General features: G+C 42.6%; 1 protein-coding gene across 17 annotated transcripts in view; it reads left to right on the top strand.

Moving 5' to 3' along the window:
• ZMIZ1 (zinc finger MIZ-type containing 1) overlaps positions 1-25,284 on the top strand; it is a 458,362-nt gene that overhangs the window by 4,082 nt on the left and 428,996 nt on the right. For 2 of the 17 annotated variants that reach the window (XM_078391055.1, XM_020802523.3), the window contains exon 1: positions 21,868-22,567. The exons of the other annotated variants lie outside the window; for them this stretch is intronic. The gene's annotated coding sequence lies outside the window, so the exon portion shown is untranslated. Of the gene's footprint in view, positions 1-21,867; positions 22,568-25,284 lie in introns of those variants that run through there. 17 annotated transcript variants of the gene reach the window in all.

The raw sequence follows: 25,284 nt of genomic DNA, 5'->3' as shown, positions 1-25,284 counted from the left end.
AATTGAGATCCATCTTGCAAAGTTTGTCCCTGCCTCCAACTTCTGTTTCTTCCTCACTGAGGCAAATTTACTACCACATCACTCTTACTTTTGGCAGGGCCTGATTCAGATTTATGAATGCCAGAAGACTAGGGCTGACCTTTTTCTGCTCAAGTTGAGGATGTTGAAACACCAGCCATCAAACAAAAGGCACATTGAAAGCAAGGTCTTGCAGTGGTGCATGCACATGTGACTTTCAGCCTGGCTGCGTGCACTTTGTTGATGCTGTCTTACTCTGAGTTTTGGGATTATTATGGGGGGGGGGGAACAGAGAGCAGAGCTCTTTTTCAAGAGCTGGTCTCTGAAATCTCCATTCGTGAAAAAAGGGTAGCAAGCAAACAAACAAGCTTTTAAAAACAACTTCTGCAAGGCTTTATTGCTGATGGCAACAACAGAGAACCTTACATAGAAGTGATATAATGACTGTCTGTAGTGCTACAGTTTACAACATTTCATATTTAAGTGGGCTGTAGTTCCCAAAAGCTTATGCTATAGTAAACAGTTAGTCATTATGTGCCATAGAACTCTTTGTTTCATCTTTCAGAGGTTGTTTTTAAAAGTTTTAGACACAACGTCCAACTACCAATTAGTGACTGTGGAACTATTTTGTCTTTGACGAGAGCAGAGTGTATCCTTTTATAACTTCCGACCGACCAAGAGGTTGGCTTGGATTTTATCAACTCTTGCTTCTCCGCCTGCTCCTCCCCCTTTGCCATTCCACAAAGTAATACTAAAGGTCAACAAAACCCACAGTTTAGTTTCAGGATTTGGATTCCTAGCCTTAACAAAAGCCGTTCAGAAAAGAGGATTCTTGCTTTCTTTGTACAAGAGCAGTTGAACCGAATCTCATGTTTATTGAAGAAACTTTGGGGAACATTATGTGGTTGAACAATATTTGTGGGTCCTAACACTTAAAAAAATAGTAACTACTGTATATTGTTTAGCTATGTCATCAGTAAGTTTCCCTGGAATAGTATTTACTACCAGAAGAGCTTCTTTATAAAGTCTGTGTGGCTAGTACTGTGTGGAATTAAAACCAGTCTACACTTTTTGGAGTGTAAGTAAACATCAGCAGAAAAATTAAAAAATATTTAAGAATATGGTATGGGAGCCAAAAAGAAAAAAAGTATTGTATGTAGGCAAAGGGCAAGGTAGGAGTATTTCTGGAGCTCATCTTCCCACAGTTATCCCAAGAGTTCCATCAACTATTGAGCAAGCATGTAAGATCTCACACAGATTGGTACATGGTCCAAATTATAGGGGACAACTCATTATCTTTCAGTGAGAAAAAACATATACTTTTAACTTGTTAGTTCTTCTCGTATGGTACTATGATTGGGCTGTGTGGTAGAACCTGTTGCATCCTTATCTGAATTCAACCACAGGGAAATAGTCACAATTCTCATTGCGTGTCTGCAGTTGCACAGACCAAAATAAACCCTTTGGGGTAAAAGTACCTGGCCTAATAAGTTAATAAAAGGGAGAGAGAGAGAGAGAGAGAGAGATTGTAGTGATTGTAGTGATCAAGAACAACAGGAACTGTCTTCTTGCTATGTCTGTTTGGGCCAAGGAAGACTGCCCATAATTTTCTACAGTCCTAATATCCTCTTTGAATATCAACTGCTAGCAATTAAATCTGTGGAAAATTGGTTTCAGTGGGACTGTCAAGATAATTCCATCAAGGGAAATCTGTAGAGGTGAATTTCCCTTTGGTTTTTCTAAGAAAGGATTTGGCCACAGCTCTGATCATGAGAACAGGAAAAAGAGCCATCAGAATGACCAGATTGCCAATGAAGGACACTTGTGTCCTTTAATAGTTGTTTATCAAACCTGGGTCCAAATTCCTTTCACAGACATGAATCTAATCTTGGGTCAAGTACTATTGCCCACACAGTTGCTGATGACAAATAAGAGAGAATGACAGGGACAGATTGGTTAGGGTGAGTTTCAGCTGATGAAATTTTATTCTGTTCAATTGTTCAAGGTACAGGATCTGTTTCTTTGCCTCTGTCCTCCCTTTTTTTCCACTTGGGTAAAATGCAAGCAGCACTTCTTCAAAATTCATTGGCTGTTGGCCTTCCATATGTTGCAGTGTGTGTACAGTCCCGCTTAGCTTTGATGGTGCCATCAGTCACACAGTTCAGCGTCCATAAGCTATTGCCATGGCCCTGCTAACCCACACCTGATCTGACCTCCAGAGAATGACACGGTGACAACAAGTGTGTATAGAGTAGTCCCTGTAACCAGCAATAGCCTTTGGTTCTGCCAGTGCCCTTGTCACTTGGCCTGCTTCTGTGGATGAGTCTTGTACTGAGTAGCCAAGGATGCACAAAGAAATCAAGGATGATTGTTGTTCTGCTTTGGAAATCTACTTCTTTTAATAATAGTTGCTTCTGGAAGGGCTTAGGGAAACTTACTACATCACTGCAGAGTCTGCAGTTTTGTTTATGGCAGTCACCAAGGGAAGAAGGAAAACAATAACACACAGGTGAAATGGTAGCAGATTTAGATCATATGGTAAGAAATGCTCACTAATTGTAAACACAGCTTTAGGCACAGCTTTGCTCATAAGACAATGAGGGATTATGAAATGTAGTCTTGTATGAAACCAACACACCTCTGTTTACTGTACAGAAGAATAATACATGTTTTATGAATAATTCCGTGAGAAATACTGAATTTAAAAAGAAAGTTTATGAACCACCTTTTTAGAGGAGCCTCGTGGCGCAGTGGTTAAACCGCTGTACTGCAGCTAAAACTGTGCTCACGGCCTGGGGTTCAAATCCCAGGTAGCTGGCTCAAGGTTGACTCAGCCTTCTATCCTTCCGAGGTCGGTAAAATGAGTACCCAGCTTGCTGGGGGGAGAGTCAATGTGTAGCCTGCATAATTAACTTGTAAACCACCCAGAGAGTGCTTGAAGCACTATGGGGCGGTATATACGCAGCACGCTTTTGCTTTGCTTTGCTTTAGATGCACCTTCTCCTGTGAGTGTACTGATCAAAACCAATGGCAAATCTGAAAACAAACATAAAATAACTCAATACTGGTGCCTAAACATACTGTAGTGCCATGGTGTAATAAATATATTCCACGAGTCCAAGATAATAATAATAATAGTCTTAGAACGGCAGAGCTGCGAGGGACCTTACAGATCATCAAGTCCAGGGCCTGTCAAGGAGGCACAGTGGGGAGTCAAACTCCCAACCTCTGGCTCTGCGGTCAGATCCATAAACCAGTGAGCTATACAGCAGTTCATGTGAGTGAGCAAAAATATTTTGATAAGTTATCTAAAACACTGACTAGGAAGGAAATTCTACTTTTGCAGTGCCACCACTAAAGCAGCCCTGTTCCAAACAGGGGCCATCATATTCTGTCACCAACAGGAGAAACCCAGAGCAAGGCTTTATGTGATTAGCTTAATCTCTAGAAAGATATGTAAGCGTGTTCTGTGTCGAAGTATATGTATATTTTCTAATGTTCAAGTTGAGGAGGATTATTCTCTCTACATTTACTGCAGGCTCCATTATCAGCTTTTCCCACCTGCTACTCTGCTTATGGTGGAAGCAGGAATCAAATATGTAATGTAAGAATGGATATGTCAAGTATTTCCTTCCCGTGCAGAATATATTTGGAGGCAATGTCTTTGGTTTTGTTTGTACTAGATGGAAAATGAACATGCTGTTCTGAGAGGGATACTATTGAGTCTGCTCATAAGAACAGCAGAGAGTTCAGAGCCTGAGAGGATATGGGGGGCAAGCCCTTCATGGTGCCTTACTCATCTTCCCACCTACTTCTCAAGCAGGCATGAAGACTACAGGAAGAGTTTATATGTATGAAACAGGAAAGTAGGCGATGCTATGCTCTTTTGGTGGGTGCTATTTTGACTGGTGTAACAGAAACCCTATTTGGATGTTCAAGAAAGGGTCAGTCTTAACATTGCGGGAGGAGGGAGCACTAGACAATCCTTCCCTCTCTTTGCATGGAGAAAGATGGTCTTAAAAGGAAATCCTTTGGTGCCTATAAAGCCTCCCCAGTAGGTTGAGGATCTGAAAAATCCCTGCTTGAGGCCAAAACTGTACTCTGCAGACTGTCATTCTCTGCATGAAGTGAGGGATAAGGTGGAATGGGGCTAGACCTCTTTGCTTTCTTATAGATTCAAATGAGCCCTTTTCTAAATGTTTGAATAGTGCTCGAGGTCAAGAAATCATGAGTCACTCAGGTGTGTGTTATCACTGGCTCATCTAATGCATTCCTCTGGATTCCCAACTGGTGACAATCCAACATTTTTTCCAGCTACTGTGGTTCAGTAGCTAGAAGCACTTCTGATACTTTCGTTGTTGTTTAGTCGTTGTGATCAGGTTCTTCAAAAATTGGTGATGGTTCCCTCATTTTGGCGGGAATAAGAGACGGAGATGATTTTGAAAGTCCAACTGGCTCAACTTTATTAAACATCAACTTCTGAACTAACCAAATTAAACAGATCGAAACAGCTCAATTCTGAACTCATCTTGTAACTTTGGATCTTAGTTCCTGGCGTAAATGTGTCACTTCTTACATTGGGGCTGAACCAAAGCGCTCGCGATCGGTTATCACCCTCAAGGGGCCGCTCCTTACTGCACATACCGTCCCACAGCAAGGGTGTCATGTCCGACTCTTCGTGACCCCATGGACCAAAGCACGGCAGGCCCGCCTGTCTTCCACTTCCTCCCGGTTTTTGGTTAAATTCATGTTGGTAGCTTCGATGACACTATCCATCCATCTCATCCTCTGTCGTCTCCTTCTCTTCTTGCCTTCACACTTTCTCAACATCAGGGTCTTTTCCAGGGAGTCTTCTCATGAGATGGCCAAAGTATTGGAGCCTCAGCTACAGGATCTTTCCTTCCAGAGAGCATTCAGGGTTGATTTCCTTCAGAATTGATTGGTTTGTTCTCCTTGCAGTCCATGGGACTCTTAAGAGTCTCCTCCTGCACCACAATTCAAAAGCATCAATTCTTCAGTGGTCAGCCTTCATTGTGGTCCAGCTCTCACTTCCATACATCGCTACTGGAAAAACCATAGCTTTGACTATGCGAACCTTTGTCGGCAAGGTGATGTCTCTGCTTTTTAAGATGCTGTCTAGGTTTGTCATCACTTTCCTCCCAAAAAGCAGGCGTCTTTTAATTTTGGGGCTGCTGTCACCATCTGCAGTGATCATGGAGCCCAAGAAAGTAAAATCTGTCACCGCCTCCATATCTTCCCCTATTTGCCAGGAAGTGATGCGGCCAGTGGCCATGATCTTAGTTTTTTTGATGTTGAGTTTCAGACCATTTCTTGCGCTCTCCGTTTTCACACTCATTAAGAGGTTCTTTAAGTCCTCCTCACTTTCTGCCATCAGGGTGGTATCATCTGCATATCTGAGGTTGTTGATATTTCTTCCGGCAATCTTAATTCCAGTTTGGGATTCATCCAGTCCTGCCTTTCGCATGATGTATTCTGCATATAAGTTAAATAAGCAGGGAGACAATATACAGCCTTGTCATACTCCTTTCCCAATTTATAACCAATCAGTTGCTTCTATATCCAGTTCTAACTGTGGCTGCCTGTCCCACATATAGATTTCTGAGGAGATAAATAAGGTGCTCAGGAACTCCCATTTCTTTAATAACTTGCCATAGTTTGTTGTGCTCCACACAGTCAAAGGCTCTTGCATAGTCAATGAAGCAGAAGTAGATGTTTTTCTGGAACTCTCTGGCTTTCTCCATAATCCAGCGCATGTTAGCAATTTGGTCTCTAGTTCTTCTGCCCCTTCGAAATCCAGCTTGTACTTTTGCGAGTTCTCGGTCCACATACTGCTGAAGCCTACCTTGTAGGATTTTGAGCATAACTTTGCTAGCGTGTGAAATGAGTGTAATTGTTCGGTAGTTGGAGCATTCTTTGGCACTGCCCGTCTTTGGGATTGGGATGTAAACTGATCTTTTCCAGTCCTCTGGCTACTGAGTTTTCCAAACATGCTGGCATATTGAGTGTAGGACCTTAACAACATCATCTTTTAAGATTTTAAATAGTTCAACTGGAATGCCATCCCCTTCACTGGTCTTGTTGTTAGACAAGCTGTCTAAGGCCCACTTGACTTCGCTCTCCAGGATGTCTGGCTCAATGTCAGCAACCACACTATCTGCGTTGTCTGTGACATCCAGATCTTTCTGGTACAATTCCTCTGTGTCTTCTTGCCACCTCTTCTTGATGTCTTCTGCTTCTGTTAGGTCCCTACCATTTTTGTCCTTTATCATGTCCATCTTTGCACAAAATGTTCCTTTAATATCTCTAATTTCCTTGAACACCTCTCTGGCTTTTCCCATTCTATTCTTTTCCTCTATTTCTTTGCCCTGTTCATTTAAGAAGGCCCTCTTGTCTCTCCTTGCTATTCTTTGGAAGTCTGCATTCAATTTTCTGTAACTTTCCCTATCTCCCTTGCATTTTGTTTCCCTTCTCTTCTGTACTATTTGTAAGGCCTCATTGGACAGTCACTTTGCTTTCTTGCATTTCCTTTTCTTTGGGATGGTTTTTGTGGCTGCCTCCTGTACAATGTTACGAACCTTCATCCATAGTTCTTCAGGCACTCTGTCCACCAAGTCTAGTTCCTTAAATCTGTTCTTCACTTCCACTGTGTATTCATAAGGGTTTGGTTTAACTTTAGATTATACCTGACTAGCCCAGTGGTTTTTCCCACTTTCTTCAGTTTAAGCTTGAATTTTGGTATAAGAAGCTGAAGATCAGTGCCACAATCAGCTCCAGGTCTTGTTTTTCCTGACTGTATAGAGCTTCTCCATCTTTGGCTGCAGAGAATATAATCAATCTGATTTCGGTATTGCCCATCTGGTGATGTTCATGTGTATAGTCGTCTCATTTCTTGTTGGAAAAGAATGTTTGTGATGATACTGATTTACACCAAACCATGGTTTGTCCATCAAGCAGGATACCGTGCCACAGTTTGAAGAAATTTTGTTCAACATATTTTATTCGATTAAGGCCAAAACAGCAAACTATAGTTTGTAACAAATTTAGCGGCAGAAACTCTTGAACCTAATCTCGACTCACCTACAAATCCAAGCTCAGAACAACAAATCATGGGTTGCCCTTATGCCTTAGTAGACTTTGCATGATCTATCTGAAGTGCATCTCTAGCTTCATTTCAGTTTTTAATATGGGAACCAGAAACCAAATTACACAATGACTGTCAGAACATTCAAAATAGAAAAATTATATATCAGTTCTGCACAACTGGAGCCCTGGCAAGTTGAATTCAACCCAGCGGTGCTCTGGCAACACAGCAGGTTTTGAGAGATGATTTGATTAGCACTCTGATAACATGGGACTCCTGCTTTTGCTGCTCACCTGGAGCTGCAAAAGCAGACAACATATCAAGCTTTTTGTGAACCACAAATAAAACTAGAGAGCTGGATTCAGCCAGTTGTATAATTCCAAATTTGTCCCAGACTGCAAATAATTCAGAATCCGGGAATCTATTCTGAATATGAGCGCTGAATGAAGCTCAAAATCATTCCACATCCATTTTCATGGTTACCCCTTTGCTTTCTTAATTTCAGTAACATAATTTAGGGCTACAGGGATCACTTTCGTGCTCCTACTCTTAAACATTTGGAAGTCCTTGTTGCAAATAACCCAGAGATCTACTAGGAGATCTACATCTGGTTTCTGCCCTCCCTGGCTGAATTTACACACACCCCACAATGAGAATCTGGACTAAACACATTTTAGTCTTCATCTAGGTGCCGTGATTCACAGCCACTGAAAACTGCTTCCTCTTTCCAGTAGAAAAGTAGTAAAGGAGAGTGTAAGTGAGGCTAAAACATCCCCCCCCCCAATATTATGTTAGGGTTTTATGACCGATTTGCCTTTTAGATGGCCCAAAGAAAGAAAGAAAGACAGAAAGAAAGAAAGACAATTGAATTGCTAAGCACTACAGGACACTCTACTGCATTAAGTCTCTACTGCTTCATGGCTGGTGCACTCATAGATAACACCAAACTCTGCACACAGGAAAGGGAAGTCTGTGTATCTGGAAAGAGCAATATCTAGTGTCAGTGGAAAGAGGTGGAGTGAAGCTGTGTTGATTCAGTGAGGCCTCTGGTTTTCCACAGAGATGCAGAGAGAAGGCCTGTGGTTCAGGTCTGTTTGTGGCTGCATGGCACAAGAAATCTTCATTTTCACACAGCTTGGAAAAGTAACTTTAAAAAACCCCCACTAAGCTCTGGATTTCCCTCTTTGGAAAGGTTTCCTGTCAAGGACTGGCCAAGAGCTGATTTATAAAACAGATGTCCTAATCCTAGGACATCTTTCTGCAGTCCTTTATAGCCTGGCTTGCTGAAACCGCACACCACCCATTCTGTGATTTGCTCTCTTCTTGGCATTGGTATTTTATCTCCTGTTCAGAGACAGCATTCAGTTCCTCCTCATTTGGTATCTGTTACAAGGTCAGAGACGTTTACTGTTTTGCTTCAAGCTTGCTTTGCTGGAGCAAGAGAGCATTCCAGTACTAGAGCTCCCCTTTAACCATCCTACAGTAGGTGCCGTGAAGAAATTGCAGCCAAGCTGTGAGGTAGTTTCTTAACTTTGAATTCAGAGGGAAAGAGATGTTGTGGTTCCATTTATCCCCACCCAGCCTTCAGAGGCAAACTTAAGATAGGCTCTGAGAAGAGGTTGTACGCCTACATTTTTTAGTAAACTTAGCATGGACTACTTTTAATAAAATCTGTAAACAAGATAGGATTTGGTAACAAACCAGCTGGAGAGCAACAGTGTACCATTACATATTAACTGAAAAGAGTAATGATTTTCAAATAGAAGTTACAGGGTAAGGCATGTAACCTGTAACCCAAAGGATCAGTGTACACATTCTGAAAAATCATGGGCTCTAATTATTTCTGAACTTAGATAACTGTCTGAACCTCTGCCATGTTTGAACCCTGGGGAATTGTTAGTAGCAGCAAGGCAGGCCATGAAGCCAAACAACAGTTATTTAAGTTGAATTGTCAGAGTGAGCTACCCCTCATTCAATATTGGAAACATATGCTTTTTACCTCCTTGTAGGCATGAAAAGGGACGTGGTGGGGCTGCAGGTTAAACCACAGAAGCCTCTGAGCTGCAAGGTCGGAAGACCAGCAGTCGTAAGATCGAATCTACGCGACGGAGTGAGCTCCCGTCGCTTGTCCCAGCTCCTGCCAACCTCGCAGTTCGAAAGCATGTAAATGCGAGTAGATAAATAGGTGCCACGTAGGTGGGAAGGTAACGGCATTCTGTGTCTAGTCGCGCTGGCCACGTAACCATGGAAACTGTCTATGGACAAACGATGGCTCTGTGGTTTGGAGATAGGGATGAGCACCGCACCCTAGAGTCGGACACAACTGGACTGAATGTCAAGGGGAACCTTTACCTTTTAGGCATGAAAAAGGAGGAAAGGGATAAGGGAAGCATATATCAGAAGGCTTCCGGCTTATGAAGAGTAAGGAAACCATGGTTTCCTGTTGCATGTTACCCAGGCTATAATCTATGAGCAATCTTTACTGTTCCTCATAAATTTGACTGACATGCTTAGTATTTGAGTAAGGAGGACTACATAGACTGATGATAGTGCACGTGTAGTGTATTTCGTGTGAGTGGTCTGATGAGCATTAATAAATGTTGGTATTTGTTCCTTTCTGTGTACATTTATATGAAATGAATGTTCCCCAAAAACCACGGTCCAGATCACAAGGTGGATGAGCATGTGCTCATTGAAGTAAGAATAGTGGAATGTTAAATTTCTCCATATGTAGATTAAAAATAGAGAGAGAGCACAAGATCTCTTTATTTTAAATTGAAATTATGGCAATCTATTTCTCTCCACTCTCCCACCCCCACTTCAGAAGTGGTGGTTGAGAGTATTTAAGGCATGTGTGTATATGTGTATGATTGTGTGTAATGATGAGCCTTTGTGAAAATTTCGTCTTCCTTCTCCTCATCTGTTCTCTGCTGCATGGAGACCAGGATTGACAACATGAATTTGGTTTGACGTGATAGTGCTACATAATATGACTGAACTGTGGATGTTTTATTTCAAATTCAGAGGGCATTACACCTTGGCAAACGTTTTTATCTTGTGATCGTTTGAGAACATGTTTAACTGGTATGTAAAGATGGAACAAGTGCAATCAAATAAGAGTTTGTCTTGCCTTGAAGAAACGTTATAGTTTATGCATGACAAAGGTCATGTTACCGCAGTGTTCCTAAATGATATATAAGGAGAGTGCTTGTTGTGTTTGGCCAGGAGCAGGTACTTGATTTCAGAAATTTTGAGAAAGATGACTAGCTGATTGTGAAAGGTAGGACAGCCTTCTGCTTAGAAGAATAAGGTGTCATAAATGCTTAGTGGCGCATCTACCTCTGTTGCCCCATTCCCCTGTCTAGAGCTGTGAAAAAGGACTCTGAGAAGACCTCTGACAATGTAGTCTTGGGAGGGTGTTTCCGAACTATTTCTTCTCTAATGTCCATGTTGGGCTAAATACCGTAGAGCAGGGGTCTCAAACACGTGGCCCGGGGGCCATTTGCAGCCCGCCAGACAATAGTTTATGGCCCCTGCCTTGCCTGCCCCCTTGAAGCACTCATGCATCCTCTGCTGTCAAGGGTCAAAAAAAGCCTGTCCTTGCTCGCCGGCGCTCTCCCAAGACAGCACCTCTTGCACCCTCCTTCCAGCACTGCAGCCTGCTAGCCAGCCCGCCAAACAGTGCCTGAGAGTGGAGCTTGCTCCCAACCCATCCTCGAAGAGTGCCTCCAACAGAGCTGCCAACAGCAGCCGCCGCTGCCACCTCTTCCAGGGAAGCGGCTCTCTGGCCCTCTTTCTCTCTCAGCACCCCCAGCACCAGCCCGGCCAGCAGCCGCCTCAGTGCCCGGTGATGCCTCCTCCTCCTCCTCCTCCTCCTCCTCTTCGTCCTGCTTCAGCCACCTCAGCTCTGGAGGCTGCCTGGGCTCACCTCACAGTTTGCTCCTCTGTTGTTGTGGGGATAGCTGATGCTGCTGACTGTGCATTTTTTTTGAGGGGGGCTCAGATGAAGGTTGCCGGACCTCCGTGTGTGTGTACATGCACGCGCACCTATGGGGGCCCCCACCCTGTTCTGTTTAATTTCGTGGGCACAGATGGGGGCTTTTTTCCTTTGGCAAGGCAATGCTGTGAGCTTTTTTTTTAAAAAAATGTCGTGCCCTCCCCCCCCCCCGGCGCTCCCTCTCTTCTCCACTTCTTCATCCTGCTGCTGCTGGTGATGGTAGTGAAGAAGGAGCCAGAGGGGATCATGGCCAGCGATGAGGGCTCGCATGCCCCTCCTCCTCCTCCTCCTCAGAGCCCCAGTCGGCTAAAGAAACTCCTGGGTGCCTTCCTTGGGCGCTTGCTCCGCTTGGCAGAAAATCTGATGCGGCCCAGCCTCATTCAGACTCTGCCTCCAGCAACCCCCAGGTAAATTGAGTTTGAGACCCCTGCCGTAGAGTAAATTCAGAAGTGAGCTCACTTGTACTCTAGTAAAAATAATCCTGAATGTTAAAAATTGTTGCAAAAATCTTTCTAAGATAGAGAAAGCAATCAGACTCTGGTAAGAAATAACCTAATTGTTGATAATCTTGTACTGTTAAGTCAATTCTGACTTATATCACTCATTCCAGGGTTTTCTAGTTATAGAGTACTCAGAAGTAGTTTACCAGTCCCCTTTTCTTGGACTGTGTACATAGCTTGTCTAAGGCTACACAGGCTGGCTTTTCTTCCAGGAGTTATAGTACAGTACTGAACTCTGGCTTTGGAGTTGGGTACCCAACTCACTGACCTATCCATCCAGTTAAGAAAACAACTTACTATAAGCATAATTGCAGTGTCCATTTGCATCCAAATTGGATGTTTTCTGCTCCTAATTGTTGGGAATGTCTGGTCTCTTTATGGGGAAAAGGCTCTTCAGATATTTAAATATTAAAGGAGTTAACAGCTGTTTGTATCTATTTTTGGCAGAATAATAACGAAAAAAACAAAGGAACTCTGAATACCTCTAAAACTAGCCCTGTAAATGTCCCTTCTTCCTTTATGGCTCATGGTGATATTAACCATAGGTACCATCTCGGTGGGAAGGTAAAACGGCGCTCCCTAGTCATGCTGGCCACGTGACAACGGAAACTGTCTTTGGACAAGCGCTGGCTCTACGGCTTGAAAATGGGATGAGCACCGCCCCCTAAAGTCGGTCACGACTGGACTGAAAATGTCAAGGGGAACCTTTACCTTTACTGAGATCTTGTAGCTTAGAGTTGTGTCTGGCCCAGTGCTTTGTTTCAGCACAAGGTGCTGTCATGCATACTCTCATGCTGATGTCAACAATAGAGTTGAGTGATGAACTGGGGATGTGCTCCTCTTAACAAGCCTTGTGATGTTCAGAATTATTGACCTTATCCCACCATTCGCCAAAAAGCACAGGAATAGATGTGTCATTGCCATCTAAAAGAGCATTCTCTCCTGCCAGTGGGGTCTAATGATGCTTAGTAGTGGACTGGTTTCTTATCTATGAGACATGCACTCTGATTTTCTTATGCATGTATACCTTTTGAGGCTGTTATTGGTGTAGGACAGTGGTGGCAAACCTTTTTGGGCTCATGTGCCCAAAATTGGGGGTTGGGGGAGAAACCAGTGGCTGTTGTGCCGCCCGGAAGACCGGAACCGGAAGTGGCAGTTTCAAGGGGAATCATAGTGACGGACCCAGAGGACCAGGAAGTTTAAGGGGGAATCATAGTGACGGACCCAGAGGACCAGGAAGTGGCAGTGGAAGGGGGAATCCCAGCTGCAACCGCCTCATAAGGTTTGCCTCCACAAGGAAGGGCAGGTGGGCCAGTACCTCGCGTGCCAGAAGAAAGGGCTTCGCGTGCCACAGGTTCACCATCACTGGTGTAGGAGCACAGTTCTAAGCCAAAGGAAAACAGTTGAGTAGACATGATGGTATATAGTAGAGGTCACTCTCTTAGACATAAGAGCAAGGGGATATGATTTGAGCTCAAGAACTCAGTGAGTTAGGTTGCTAGCTGTGGAGCCAGAAGTTGGGAGTTGCATTTCCTACTCTACCTCCCCGGGGGGTGGGTGGGGGGTGGGGTGGAAGCAAGCCTGTGTACCACTGGGTAAGCTGCACAGCCCCATGATGCCTCCAGAACAGGCATCTCTACCTTGAAAACCCTAAAAAGGGTTGCCAGAATTGAATTAAGAGCACAGAGTTATTATTACTATACTCCATTTTAGGATGCTTCTGGATGCATTTCCGCATAGGGTGGCTGTTGTTGATAGTGTCTTCAGACATCAGCAGGTTACAGTACTTCCTATGAGGGGTGCAGCATGGTCCCTTGGTTTTTCAGAAGATTGGAAGCAGCATCAAGAGTCCCACAGAGCCCTTGAATATCCCTGAAAAAGGTTTTATGCTATGACTAGCATGATTAGAAACCTAGGAAGGTGCTTTATATTGAGTCTTATACTGACCCTTGGTCTGCCTCATCCAGTACGATATCCAGTACAGTATTTCAGTCTGGAACTGCTGGAAAATTGAACATCCTGGGCTCCTCTGCAAGAAAAGCTGAGGCTCTGCTATTGAAAAAGGCTTGTCCCTTTTGCCCCTTCTAACCGACACGAGCCTAGACTGACAAAATGTTTTGACTGCGTCTGGACACATCATGAAGCCATCAAAGTCGTGTTTGTGGTCATGTCCCGTGGTAGTGAATTCCTTATGTTCAGTATGGATCAGGCAAAGAAGCCTGTTCTGGTTTCAAGGCTGAAAGGCTGTCTTCTAGCTCACTGGTTCTTAACCTTGGGTTACTCAGGAGTTTTGGACTGCAACTCCCAGAAGCCTTCACCACCAGCTGTGCTGACTGGGGTTTCTGGGAGTTGCAGTTCAAAAGCATCTGAGTAACAAAGGTTAAGAACCACTGTTCTAGCCAATGATCATAACTTTCTAAACCTGTTTTATAAGTAACTTCTATGTTCTATAAACAGAGAGAAACTTCTTATAGCTCTTCTTTTTAGGGAAGATAGTGATCTATATCCATTTGACTAGCTTTATTGCATTCAGTGGAAAATGGCTATTTTGACATATTCATCTTCCATGCCACCTTAAGCAGTTTCCATAGAGCTACAGTACTTAGTTTTATTCATCTAAACTATTTGGCAGGCTAAGAGCAAAATCTTGTACGAACTTCAAAGTTGTACTTCCTGAATGCAATGGGACCTATTTTTGAGATAAATAACAGGGAGGAGGTTCTGGCCTGTGGATGAGATGCATCCTGTGGTTGCAGATAAGATAGTACTTAAAAGTTGAAAAAAGTTTCCTGCATTGTTGCCAAGAAAACTATTGCATGGGCCTCTGGACAGTGCTTTGCAGGCAAGAACACGGTTGACTTGTGTTGAGTCTTGAGTAGACATACATACGAGAATTTTGCCGTGCTTTGTATGCTTGCTTGGAAAATGTTCATGTGAATAAGAATGACAGCTAATCCTGCCTATCCTGTCCATGAGCTGACCTTACACGCTTAGCCCCATCTGCAGATAGAAGGCACCCCTCAATGACCATTCCCAAACTGGAATTTGATCACTGGGTACACATGTATAAATAATAAAATACAGTAAACAGTTTTATTTTTAAAAAAGTGTTTCACTTTCATTGGCCTAAATCATAAAAGAATAAAAACTAAAGCATACAAGTGGAGAAACGAAAATGCCTCCAAACAAAAAGCTAGAAAGAAATGAACCAATGTTTAAGCAAAGGGGACGATTTGCTTGCAGCCACCCCATGAGTTTTGCGAGTCAGTCATTGTACTGGATCTGGATCTCCCACATCTGAATCCAACTCCAATTTTTCCCCTTGCAGCCAGTTTATGCCCTGTGAGGAAATAAAGTTGGGATTTGGCTTTTGTCCTAGTTGGCATCACTTTGTACTTAATGATGTATTGTGTACCCTGGAACATGCCACCCTGCTTCTCTACAACCCCCCCCCCCAACAGTACTGGGCTTTTCTGGAAAGATTTGTCTTAGAGATGCGGAAGGCTTTTTTTAGCTACAAGATCAACGATTTCACATATGAGTTGCTTCAGAACTCTGGAGGGTGAACACCATCTGGCCCTTGTGACTTGTTAGTTTTTTGTTTTGTCAATTAATGCTAAAACTATATCCATCACAAATCTCTTTTCTTCAGACACAATGTTGGTATTCATGGTAAAACACGTAGATAATAATCTGTTTTAAGTGCATGCATGTTTCCCTGCCTTCAGTTATTTCTATACCTGAAAAGTATGTAACAGAATGAATTGCATGTTCTCAAAAGACCTCATTGGTTGCTGTTTCTGCATGGGCTGCTCGCACTGTGAAAAGTGAGTTTACATTGGTTGTGGGTTTTCCGGGCAGTTTGGCCGTGTTCTTAAGGTTTTTCTTCCTAATGTTTCGCCAGTCTCTGTGGCCATCATCTTCACAGGACAGGAGTCAGGGAGGTAGAAAAACCACATTTTTTGCCCCATTATTGCCATTCTAAATTCTTGACTTAAAAATAATAATTGCAGGCTATAAGCTTTCAGAACTTGGCAGGATTGAGAGGTGCAGAATCAGAAGGTACAGCATCAGTGAACATGATCTCTGATAAAACAGGTGTCCCAAAGGAAAAAGACATACACTCTGCCATTAGTTTCTGTGAGGCAGATGACATGGAAATCTCGCATCAACTGTAACTGGGAAGATGAGCTGACACATGCTTTTCCCTAATTGTACAACTCTAGTTCTTACTGAGGTAATAAATTAGTGTCTGAGCTCTACCACTGCAAGTGGGACCTCATCTTCCGTATGAATCGCCATTTGCAGTCTAAAATGCTACAACCTAGATACAGGTTAACTAACTTAAATGAGGTCAGTTTCTCTGCTTCCATTCAGGTCAGGGTGACCCATTCCTTCTAAGTTTGTATTCTGCAAGGTTAACATATTTCTCTTTAATTTTTATGCCTGTGTCTTTTTCTTCACGGTTCTAACCAAGGATGGATTGATCAGTCTGTCCCTAGTCAGTGGCAGTTTTTCAAGCATTCAGTGATAACTCTATTCCATCTTATTTACAAATGAATGCTTTTTTAAAAAAATCATTTGAAAACTGATATTTTAAAACTTTAAAATGATTTTTCGTAAGATATGCTTTTCAGCATATTTTTCTTAGCCAAAAGTAATATTTTATGTAGATTTTTGGGATGATTTTTGCACTAAGAACTCAAGTGGGCAACTAACTGCATCCTGATTTACACCTCCGATCTGGAGGAGCAGATCATGTTGCTCTACTTTGAAAATGAACAAGCCCTTGAGCATCCCAGTCTCAGAAACTCACATAAGGGAGTGATGAATTAGGGATGGGATGTAGGGATGGGATATTTGCATCCATAAACAAATAGAATATCCCGGACCCAGGTGGCCTGTATCCCCAGTCCCGTCTCCCTGAATCAACCCGTCCACTTATGTATTGCCGTGCAACTCAGGCAGCCAGCGTCCTGCTCATCACACCAATCTCTGACAAAGCCTTCTCCACCTTCCTACTCTTCTGGCCACTCCAGCCAGGCAGGGGGAGGAATGAGGAGTCTCCCTGCTCAGCTGCGGAGTGGCCAGAAGATATCCTGGCTCCCTAGGTCCAGGATATCCGTATTCGTTTATGAATACAAATATCCTATCTCTAATTATGGTTATTTTTGCTGATTCTACTAGTGTCCTGTTGGTCTGCAGGTCAATTATGACCCATGTCTCCTGTCTCCCTGGCATAGATCACTGCCATCATCACTAAAATTGATTTTAAAAAGTTGTTTGTGTAAGACGTAGAAGCACATGTTGTTATGGAGGTGGAAGGAAATTGACCAGCACAGTTCTGAGCTGAAATGGAATATTTTGCAGTTACATTGTGATTAAAAATGAGCTTTATCAAGTGAAGCGTTTCAGTAGTCTTATAACGATGGATCTTAAAAATTATTATTTGTGGGACAGAATGATGATGGCTCAAGATTGTAAGGAAACAAGAGGAATTAGGACTTTTTAGTTAGTAAAAAATTCCTGTCTATACTGTTTCTAGTGTCCAAGGACAGTAGACCTTTTTGTTTACTTATTCTTTTCCTGAGACCTCTAATATTACGTTCTATGCAAGGGGATCCAACACTGAGTGTTGATTGTTCTCTGTCTTGTTGAATTCCTTTTCCAAATCAGTGGTAAGGCTGTGAGAAAGTTGGTAGTGGCTAGAAAAACAACAGAATCTCCTCTCCAGATATGGAACCAAAAATAGCAATACCATCCGAGCTGCAATTTAAAGCGGAAAATATAGTTGGAAACTAAGAACCTTGGATGTGTTAGCCTTCTTCATATGATGCACTGTGTATATGAACAGAGGGGTACATTCATTTCATCATTACCACTTTGTTCTTTATATGCTACTTTTCCAAATTATGATCAAAGCAGCTCATAATAGAAGTAAACAAATCATATATGCATACTTGTTCATCAAAGTGCACACAACAGAGACATACAGGCCTAAATCCAAGAAGCCTTGCTAAATGGTGAGTCAATGCTTGGACAAATCCCACTGATTTACTAGATCTGCTCTAGTCATGATTATGAATTGGATTTAGGCCATAGAAAAATTAATGCATGAGACAGGTATCTCTTATGTAAGAAATATGCTAGAAAAATGTACATGATTCTCCAACTGGCCCTTCCGTGACCAATCTGATCAGTAGGGAAAAATTCTGAAAAAAAAAAATCAACATCAAAATGTTAATAATTTAAACCAATTACATTCAGAGCCTTATCAAAGCAGTTAACATTACAGGAGACCAGAAGAAATCTGAGGTGCCTTAATTTCAATCAACACAAGAGCAATGACAAATGCACTTGTGTTTTCAGTCTCTTCAACCAGGCAAGCAGCTCATGCTAAGGAAATTCATACACTCTCAAAAAGGGCTGGCCAGCCCATTTCTCATCAGGGAACTCCTTGTCCTTTAATTCTCATCCCTTTGTTTTGTTGAGGCTCAAAACAACATACACCACCAATTCTTCCGATAACATGCACTAAACAGCACAACACTTCCTAGGTGTTTCAGTGATGACAGGCACATCTTCTGTTGTTGGTCAGGGCCCTACCTCCCAGGCTAGGAGAAACAGAAAGACAAGAAACCAGTTTGTAGAGTGCATCTCTACCATGCCTGCATCATGCCTACATGCACAGGCCCCTATGGCCTGGCACAGAGGTAGTACCGTAAAATAAGTGGAATGGTGGTCAACTTGGAAGTGCAGCCACTTATCATGATAGCCTCCACGAGGGGCCAAAAATGCAGGTAACTGGGACTGGTTTATGTCAACAAATGAGGAGTAGGCATTCTGTAAAGCTGATGACTCTTAATTTGCCCATTCAAGACCAAGACCAAATAACCACCCTCAAATATGCTGCCTTATGACAGGTACCTCTTATCTAATGGTATACTGTTCTTCGGAAAATGCATTCCTTTCTATTCTAAGGGTTGCAGCTAAGCTCAGAGGAAACCAGAAAGCCTCAAAGAAAGTGGCAGGTGATGTCATTGCCCCTGCAACTCAGAACTGGGAGCTAGAGTTCTTTTAGACCAAAAGCAAGGAAAGAACAGTCCTTCAGCAATCTTTGAACTTCAGCCACCAGCATTCCTCCCCATTGGCTATACATGCTGGCTAGGCTGACTAGAGTCTTGATAGTGTCCGGAGGGCAACACTGTGTTTTCGTTGTGTAGTTTTTAGGATCAGGAACCCATAATTTGATCTTGGCTTGTTTCAGTAAGCTGTAGTTTCAGTTAACCCCAGTTTGTTAGATGTAACAAACAATTGGGGTCATTTGAAACCCAGAAATGATTGCTTTTGAAATTGCCTTGACACATACTGGAGGAGGAGGTAATGATTAAGTCTGAGGATTTTGCAGGCTTGTCTGCTTAGTGCTGAGCTGTGATTTATCATAGTATTAAAACCGGGCCACTTTGTGTTTGGGGACACTACAGAAAGCTTTATGGCTTGCGTGAGTTTCTACAGGTGCGGTTCTATATGCGCATGGCTATGTTTCAGAGGCGCCTGTGGACAAAGGACCTGCTGCTGTAATTCTGCTGTCTTATATGAATTAGATAAAATGAAGGGGGCTGTTGCCAGCATAGTTTGGGTACCTTCATAATCCAATGGTGCAGTAAACCCACTGTTGCTTGTTTTAATTTTTTCATTATTATATCAAAATTCAGTGAAAGAATTAAGAAACTGAAATAAGACTGGTACTTTGAACCACAGAAAAAGTACTGTACATTGGGGGAACATGGCCACTGCTAAAAATGTCAAGCTTCACTTTTATTTCTTCAGGTGAGAATGAACTATTTCAAATATTTTCCCCAACCTTCAGTGGGTATAATTAGTAATTTTTTCCTGCTGTTTGTGTAAGAAAAAAAAAAAGACATAGCAGTGTTTGGGATGTGTGCAAATCCATATGTTTGCACAAAATACAAAAGTTTTAACATATAAGAGTTTTCTGCAAAATGAAGTTTTATGCAGTTTTTCTGCCCATGCTGCTACTGACAAAAGGAGGACTGGTCTTCCCCGTGTGGGAGCAACAGAATTTCCCGGCAGCTGATAGTTGGTTTCTGGGTTTTTTGGTTTTTGATTTTGACAGCGTGATGAGATTCCCTTTTTCATCAGAGGCAAGAAAAATTACAGGCATTTCTTACATTCGTAAGCATAGATGTGGGTTCTTCCTTTTCTAGCACAACCATAGAAGCTTCCACTTTTTTTGCTTTTATTTAGCAGAAGGTTAGAGAAAAAGGTTAGAAAGGTTAACTCTGCTTGAACTGGAACACCCAGAATCCCCCTGCCAACATTTACTTAACTGGCAGAATCTCCAGCTGTTCTGGAAGTTGTAGTCGGATAGGGGCAAAAATTGCAAGCTCCTCCTTGTGATGCTAAACTTCTAGCACCCGTTGTAGCTTTTCCTGACTGTGTCACTGTCTCTGAAAGCTGCTTTGACTGTGGCAAGTTGGAAGGCAGTTAAGGTAAAAATTGTCTTGAAACACACACACACAGTACAAGTTTGGAAAACAGTTGATCAAATAAAATAAAATTTGAGTCACATCTTCCGCCACGTTTTTGCCACATTCTCACACTCCTTGTTAAAATGCAATGTAAACTTGGAAGTCACCTTTAATAACTTTGCAAGCAATGGCTGTTTCTTTTCCACTTTATCATCTGACTACTGTAGTTCTTCGCCTAGCCTGTGACGATATCATCACTCCACTTGCAACCTAATAAGTGTGTTAATTGTCTAATGAAGATTGATCTTTGCTTTGATGTGACACATTTTAAATGAATTCCCCATGATGTTCTAATGAAACTTTGGTGTTCAGTATTTGATTGGGGAATAAAAGGTTGGCTTGTGAAGAATTAGCCATAGGGCTAGGATTACTGCCCTTCATTCTGAGATGCTGTCCCTTTGCTGTGGATCTGCTTTAGACACACTGAGCTCCCAGGGGGGCAGGGACCTTCTTGTCTATGTAACTCTCCGAAACTGTGTACGCACCAGTGGCGATACTGTTTAAAACAGTTTTAAAAATAGCAATAAGCCTTAAAAATTGGTGGCAACAAGTGAACACACATTAGAATCTAAAAACTACTTGGAGAAAGATGAAGTAAATCTTCCTCATTTGTCTAGAAGCAGATAGAGTTTTCCACCATTTATTGGTGCTAGTACTTTTTAAAAAATCCCACGTTCCTGAGCTAATACATCTGAAGCAAAGAACCTTCCCTTATTGCGGTTTTTGGGAGCAGACAGGATACAGGTCAGGGTATCTCCTCCTGATCTGAGACACCAGATAGATATATAGGGGAATCGTGCATGCCAGACATCAAACAAAAAGTGTGTGTGAGAGAAAGCTTGCCGCTACATGGTGAATCAGGGCTTTTGCAACCTGTTGTGTAGTGTCCTTCTCCAAGGAGGAAGTATCAGTGTGGCATGGAGGAGGCGAGCAAAGAGACACATTGTCCCACATGGAGGGGGAGACCTGGTTGCTTTTCAAGTGTGGTGCAGTTCCTTTTTTGGTCTTTACTTCCTGTGTCAGAAGAAGGAAGCAACACCGAGTTGCGTAGCTGAAGTAAAATGTCATCCCTGGGAACCATTCCCTGTTAAGCCTTTTTTAAAAATAGCCTTGTTCAAGTTGCTTTTTGACGGCCTTGTTTCAGCCAGTGGACCGTCTGGAGCAGTGATTCCCAACCTTGGGTTCCCAGTTGCTCTCGAACAAAAACTTCCAGAAGTCTTTACCACTAGCTGTACTGGCCAGGATTTTTGGGAGCTTTAGTCCAAGAACAGCCCGAGGTTGGGAACCCATGATCTATCCTAGAAAGACTTGTTTCTCTTCACAGTTGCATGGATAAGTGGGGAAGGTAAAAGGTAAAGGTTGCCCTTGACACTTTCAGTCCAGTCGTGTCTGACTCTATGGGGCGGCGCTCATCTCATTTTCAAGCCGTAGAGCCAGTGCTTGTCCGAAGACAGTTTCCGTTGTCAGGTGGCCAGTGTGACTAGGGAACATCGTTTTACCTTCCCACCGAGGTGGTACCTATTTATCTACTCACATTTTTACATGCTTTCAAACTGCTAGGTTGACAGGAGCTGGGACAAAGCGACGGGAGCTCACTCTGTTGCGAGGATTCAATCTTACGACTGCTGGTCTTCTGACCCTGCAGCATACAAAGGCTTCTGCGGTTTAACCCGCAGCACCACCACGTCCCTAGATAAGTGGGAAAGGTTGTGTAAATCTGTGGGTTTTTCATGTCTTGATTTTTCCCCTCTGCCCTGCAATGATCTCCACATAGACATCAGAGAATTAGGACCCTCAAAATTGCTATTTTCTGACATTAAGAATCGTACAGTACCTCATATTTAAATGTGTGAGCAATGACAAATGTAGTAGTGGCAGGGAATTGCACATTGAAATACATAAAGTGTTGCTTGATGGACATTTTAATAGAATTTCTTACTTGAACAATATTTATGTAGCATATTTGACTTTTCCTCAGTACACTTTATGACGAGTCCTACCATTTAAACCAGCTTTGTTTCCCATTTCAGATCAAGGGATTGTGGCTAGCCTAAGTGAGTCTTGGACACTTTCCGGGCTTATGATGCACTACCTGGGCGGGAGTGGTTTCATTTAATGTCTCTCTATGTTGCTCCACTCTATACATCCTTCAGGCCATTTAATGCAGCCGGCCAATTGGGTTTGATTAAAACCATGTCTCCAGGTCTGTGCTCTAAATACTTTTTTGATACTTCACCTGCAAAACCAACTGTGGAATTACTAGTAAGAGTGGCAGCTGCAGGCAATAAATGAGGATAGTAATAGAAGGCTCAGTGCTGGATAGAACATCATAAATCATGAGGAGAGAGCGGTATGTGTGCTGACAAATCACCAAGCAGCTGCAAACAACACTTTCCAGGTAAGAATTATTACTCTGGCTTCTGATAACTGTTCAGAAACTGCTTTCCTTGCACATGGAGGTGACTTTCCCTGTTGCGCAGGTAGTCACGGCAGTGCAATTAAGAGAATGGCTCTCACTTTTGGAGTTGATGTGGTGTGCCTTCATTTTCACTTGTGGTGCATTTAGTGGGAGTTTTTACTTTTCTGCTGGGCACCTCTACTAAATTTCAAACTCTTCTCCCTACGGGAAACCATTTCAGAGCCAAGGAAGTTGCAAAAAACCCTTCTGAGCAGCTAGGAAAATAGGGAATGTTCTCAGCAGTTATCCAAAAGTATTTCTTTTCTCGTTGTGTTGTTATCCTCTTGGCACGAACCAGCTGGGAACATCTTGTGAGCAATTTCTAACAAAATGAATGATACTTAGAAAGGGCATGGGTGCTGGTAGGTCAGAGCCAGCATTTTAATTTCTTGGGCTTAGGAAGGTGCAGGTAGAGTTCTAGAAAGCAGCCAATTATATTGGTAGTAATGACATTAAATTGGCCCTAGCCACATTTAAGCGCATGACCTTGTCAGGTGCCTGGGTGTGCGCCTGGGGCAGCCTTCTTGTTGCAGATGGAGCCAAGAGGTAGAAGACTCCATTCATAGCTCTGTTCTAGGTGGTTGGGGGATTTTTAGGCTCTGCTATAAATTAATATTAGAGATGGGGGTATTCGTGTTTGTATACGAATGCAAATATTCCCCCGCAGGCGGCGATAACAAGGGTCTGGCCCCCTGGGGCCAGACCGACCACTTACAATTGCGTTGCTGCTGCGAGCTTCACAGAGCCTTCCTATCGCTCTGTTGCTCGTGATAGATTAGCCAGTCCTGGCAGAAGGCGAGATGATGAGCCTCTCTGTCAGGTCGCAGAATGGCTAATCCATTGTGGGCAATGGAGCGATAGGAAGGCACCGTGGAGCTCACGGCAGCGGCAGAATCATGAGTGGTCGGTCTGGCCCCAGGGGGGCGGCCCCTCATTTTCTGCACCTGTGGGGGAGTATTCTTATATGAATATCCCTATTTCTAATTAAAATCCCTCTCTCAGGTAATCTTAAACTGAACTGTTGAGAGCTGCATAAATTGTACGAATTGAGGAAATGTTATCTTTTCTTTCTTTTGACATAATTGACTCCACAATTTTGGCAATTTTACATCTGGGTTTATTCTGCTTCTGAATCCTAAGGGCTAGAAATCTCTTTCAGCATTTCTTCTGCCCATGTCTATTTCAAAACAAATGTTAACTTGACAACCTATGAAATCTGGAAATGTATATTTTTCTCTCTCGCTTTTAAATCTAAGGAAGGCAGTTCTGTGCTAAAGATTGCACACTGTGCATTTGCTGCACTTGGATGGAATTGTGAGGTAAACACAATTCTCATAATTGTGCACATAGTGCTATTGCTCAGGAATGAGTAAGGGGCGGAGGGGAGGCCACAATGAATATTGGTATGGTTTGGGTGGGTGGGTAGATCAAGGAACATCCAGATACTAGGTAATGAGTACAGTAAGAACAGGTGAAAACAGATAAGGGATGAATTCCCTCTGCCCCCTCCTCCTGCTTACAATTCTCTATCCACCTACTCATGAACTAATATATCAACTAAGGCAGTTCCTGCATCCAATGAAGAAGAATAACAATTGTGTGCCATCAAGCCAATTCCAACATACGTAGACCTCTTCCAGGGTTTTGGAGTACTCAGAAGTGTTTTACCATTTCCTCCTTCTGGAGGCATCCTGGGACAGTGCTGCTTGCCTAAGGCCACACAGGCTGGCTCTACTTGCTGCAGGCACAGTGGGGAATACTCACTAAAATACTGACCTACCTACCCAGCCAGCATCCAATGAATGAAAGGGCCATACTCTGCAAAAATTTATGCCAGAGACAATTTGCTAGTCCATAAGGCACCACAAGAATTTTTGTGGTTTTGCTGTTAACAGGCTAACAGATATACACTCCCCACCACACCCCGGAAATTGTTCTTATGAACTGGCTGGTTGATAGTGGGGGGGGGGATATGAGACCTGATAATGTTTGGAATTTTATGCCTAGGGATGTCTGATGCCTCTCGGTCTTAGCTGGAAAACATCTTGTCATGTGGGAATGCTGTTTCATAAGTATTTTATATGAATAGTGGCTGTACACCTATTTCTGTCTTGGTTATATATTTTAAGTCATCTGTTGTGATATGTTGTGAAGCATATAGCAAGCCTTCTGGGGGTTGAGTGTGTAAGATGCAAATTCTTGGGTGTTCAGTTTGGTTGCTAACATGCTATTTGTTTTTGAAAGTACATGTTGGGAATAATTCTCCAAAAGACTCCCCCTTCCTATGTGGCTTTGGTTGTTTTCTCAGAGACAAATAATACTTTACATTTGCATATCTAACCGCTAGATGCACTTACCGTGGTACTGTAGACTGAATTGAAAGTATCTGTTATTGACAAATTTTCTTAAAGGTGTTTTAGAAACTTCTGAATTGAAAGACATGGGTGGGATCATAAAAGAAAATGGATTGAATAAAGTCAGATTTCACTGTTCGTTTAAAATCAGGACATCATTTTTGTCTTCACTATCTCTGATTAAAATCTCTTATACATATCAAAGTTTAAAAAAAAACAATTGAACTTCTGACATCTGTAATAAAATTGCTCTATCAGCTTCTGTTTTGTGGACTAAGGAGATGCCACAATCTGTAGGCACTA

The sequence above is a fragment of the Pogona vitticeps genome, chromosome 3 (genome assembly GCF_051106095.1).
Source record: "Pogona vitticeps strain Pit_001003342236 chromosome 3, PviZW2.1, whole genome shotgun sequence".
In the NCBI taxonomy this organism is placed as follows: Eukaryota; Metazoa; Chordata; class Lepidosauria; order Squamata; family Agamidae; genus Pogona; species Pogona vitticeps.
Note: the sequence above shows the minus strand (reverse complement) of the source record. Positions and strands in the feature narration are given on the sequence as shown.